This window comes from Tupaia chinensis, unplaced genomic scaffold (assembly GCF_000334495.1).
Source record: "Tupaia chinensis unplaced genomic scaffold, TupChi_1.0 Scaffold149910_1, whole genome shotgun sequence".
Taxonomy (NCBI): Eukaryota; Metazoa; Chordata; class Mammalia; order Scandentia; family Tupaiidae; genus Tupaia; species Tupaia belangeri.
Window position 1 is genome coordinate 54,961 of NW_006209754.1, and position 3,716 is coordinate 58,676.

Consider the following 3,716-nt stretch of genomic DNA (forward strand, 5'->3'; position numbering starts at 1 on the left):
CCAGCCGCTGTGCTGACCATTTGAGCCTGAGTGTGAAGGAGGAGGGTTGTGAAAATTGAGGACCCTAATAGGAGAGAGGTGCCCCTCTTCCTTGGTGGGAGCAGAAACATGGGGGGAGGTCGGGTGGAGGAGGAGGGCGCCTGAGGGAAGGTGCAGCCCCTGGTCCACGCTGGGTGGGGTGAGCGACAGGAGTGTCGGGGTGTGCAGGTCCTGGAGGAGGAAAGAGGTGACCTGGATTTTGCTTTCAGTATCTGCTTTGTCAGAAGGTGGGTGTGTGCATTCAGGTATACAATGGTGACTCCAGAAGCTACAGAAGGGGTGATCCAGTCCAAGCTGGGCACCGGGTCGGTTTGTTATATTTTGATCAGTGAGAAAGGAGAGGACACCCAGTCATCGCCAAGTTATAGGAGTCTTTACTACCAGCAACTGGGCAGCTCTCATGTCTCTCAAAGACCCCGGAGCCCCAAGTGTAGGGAGAAGGGTGCTTGTAAAAACAAAAAGCACATTTGCGTTGATGTGGCAGGAACAGTAACCATTGAGGAGGGAGCAAAGAAGAAAAGGAGAGGAGATTACAGTGGAAAGCAGTCACAGAAGCCTGATCAAGCAGGTTAGTAATTACTAAGGGCACTTTCCAGTCCCTTGCCTAAACACAATGGGATCTTAATGGTCTTCATGGCTTGGGGCAAGGAGCTTATCACTAAGGAAGTCTCAAGTTAGGGGTTTCAGGTTATTTAGTAAAGACTTCAAGAATGTCAGTCACTCTTGTTTACACAAAAAGTTCTAAGCAAGTTTCCAATATAGAATTCACAATGGAGGTTCTCCTGCTTCAGGTTGAGGAGCCAGGGGCTCAGAGAACCAGGAGTTCAGCTTCCAGGATCCTGATGAGAGAGGAGTAAGCTCTCTGGTTAGGTAGATAGGGTGAGGAGTCCACAGAATGGAGGATAGGAGACAAATAGAGTTAGTACAGTGAATCCTTTAATAAAAAATACATTCACAACTCTCAGCAGAAATCAATTATTAGCTCTTTCTTCTTGCTTGGACAGAAAGCTGCTTGCAGCCTGCTTAAAATAATTACAGCTGAAAGTAGCATTATCTGTATCATTGCTACATTCCAAATGAAAAGTGCAGTGACTCTTGGTCTGGAGAGCAGCAGAGGGAAGGACCTTGAACAATAAACCCTTCTTTCATATTTCAAAAAATTTATGAGCACTTGTTGACTGGCTACAAATAGACAAACTGGCTGTAGTCCTGAGCACAGTGTCCAACTCAAGGACAATGATTAGTTTAAGACTCCTGATGGACCAAAACTCTTGTGCTGGCATCGCTTTTTAAAATGTACTTTTTTCTCCATGTCCTTAGACAAAATTATTTTTCACATTTTTAAAAATTTTTCTTGTCAGGGTTCATTCTGACACCCTGAGTATACCCATTTGCTTAGCTGGAAACTTTGACTGTTTTCTAATAAACTTTGATTACTATCCTCTCCTTTTGTCCACATTTATAATTCTTTGTGACCATCAGATAAGAACGTGCCCAGGTGTTGGATCTGAACACCTAGCACTTCATAGCATGGATGGTACTCTGTATCTCATTAAGTTTACCCATCTGTAATACTAGCCTATTTCCTGTTCTAGGGAAATACCCCCAGTTTCCCAGTGAAATAACTGTGGATTCTTTGTAGACAGAGTGTTCCTATGGCAGCTGTATTTGTGGGGTGTCTTGGAGTCTTAAAGGGAATGAAGCCTCTGGTTCCCTCCTGCATTTCTTTGGCCTGCCTAGCACTCCTGGGTAAGTTACATTTTTCTTTTAAGATTTTTGCTATGGGACACAAGTACTTGCCTGAGAGATACAGAGATGGGCAGGGTAGGTTGGGAGAAAGGAGAAATCACCCCCCACGGGGGTGGGCATGCCAAAATCCCTTCTTCTCCATTTTCCTCTTGGAATTTTGGGCACATGTGAACATAGTCTGGATGTAATTTTCAAGCCAATGTATCTGGGAATCAAACTACAAAGTTGCATGTGGATTTAGCAGCCTTTCCTCAATGCCACTGGCTGGCCCACTCCTGGGTAACTTTAAAAACTTTTAGGGGCTATCTGGTGTAGTGGTTAAGGTTTTGAACTCCCACTTGGCTGAAGGAAGCAGCAGCCTTTCCTTCAGTCCAAGATCTGGCAGTTTGAAAATCACACTAGGTGCATGTGCCTTTTTGTCCAAAATTCCGGGAGAAGAATGGAAGAGAAAGGATTGTCGTGTGGCCATCATCCTTGCTGGGTGTGTTCTCATCCACCTCCCTCCTTTCTGCCACTCTCTAGCAAGCGCAGTCTCCCTATGGTAAAAACCTAAAGAGGAAAAAAAGAATCTTATATGAGTTCAAATTCAGAATCCAGTGACAGTAATTTCTGTTAGGCAGTTTGAAGTACTGATGAATGGTAGCATTTTATTTGGAATAAAGTATTGGGAAGTTAGAAAATTATACTATACAAATAGGAATCTCACCTGAAAGAATAACCCTGTGGCCTGAATACTGTGTTAGAACGTCAGAGCAGTGGCAGAAGAGTCTGGGAAAGGAAAACAAAATTTTAGTTTACTTGAAGTAATTATTGATCTTTCTTCCTAGAGTGGACAAAATTTGGATAATCCCACCTTCTCTTGAAGTACTGAATGCTGCTCAGAGGTTTGGACCAACTTTTAGATAGGATAGATAGTTTGACTCAGATAGGCAAAGCCCTAACAGTATCACTTATTGGAGAAAGCTTAGAGTGTGGCCTGGTGTGAAGTTATAACCTGTCATCCTGAGTGTCTGTCTACAGTGCTCTCTAAATAGAATCCATTCTTTCAATTTGTTGTCATTGTTTCCTGTTTCTGAACTCACTTAATCTTGATCTGTCACCAAATTTGGCATCTAGAAAAAAGCGGATGCACCCTCTATCTTGATAGGTTTTCCTAGTAGTTCAGGAAGGGTTTGCCAAAGTATTTCTATCTTATAAGAAAAACAGAAATAAATTAGATTTGAGATGTGTCTTTCTCAGAGTCTGGTTATTTGTAGATGCTAGACATTCTGACGTTTGGCTAGTGTTATCTGTTTTCTTTACCAGATTTCAATCAAATGAACCATTTTTTTTACTTACAAATTTTTTGTGTGTGACATTGAGGTTAACACAAGCATGCCTTGCGATACCTTTCCTATCCCTCAACTAATTTTGTGACTTATGTGGTTTCAAAGAGTTTTCCACTTAATAACAGCAATGTCTTATTAAGATGATAAATTCTGCAGAAAATTTATAAGAGTTTTTATTTCTTCTGTTTTTTGAAGGTATTTTTACTGTAGGACACACACACTCACCAGAAAGAATTCCCTCCATCCCCCTAACCTTGGGGAATGGCCAATTCTGAAATCCTTTTTCCTCCTCTCTCCTATGATTTTGGGTGTACACACACATTCACTCACTAACTCATGTGCCTGGCATGGTTTTCATGTCACTGGATCTGGGACTTGACCCACATACTCAGCCATGTGTGGGATCTACTACCTTAACTACACTGCTTCCCACTGACCCATAAGAGCCTATTTTACATTATACAAAATAGGAAAATTAGACTGTGACACTTTTACTTTAAACCAATTTTTAAAATGTAAATAAAATGTAATGCAGTACTCTTGTATGAGTAACAAATCCTTATGTTTTGTTTATTAATTAAAATTTTTTTGTGTGTAGGA

The 3,716-nt window shown here is 41.6% G+C and overlaps 1 long non-coding RNA gene across 1 annotated transcript; it reads left to right on the top strand.

Moving 5' to 3' along the window:
* Positions 1-479: 479 nt before the first annotated feature.
* On the top strand, positions 480-2,677 carry LOC114006719 (uncharacterized). The gene is made up of 3 exons (XR_003548412.1): positions 480-607; positions 1,682-1,788; positions 2,616-2,677. It is a non-coding gene; the product is annotated as an uncharacterized LOC114006719 (long non-coding RNA).
* Positions 2,678-3,716: the final 1,039 nt, after the last annotated feature.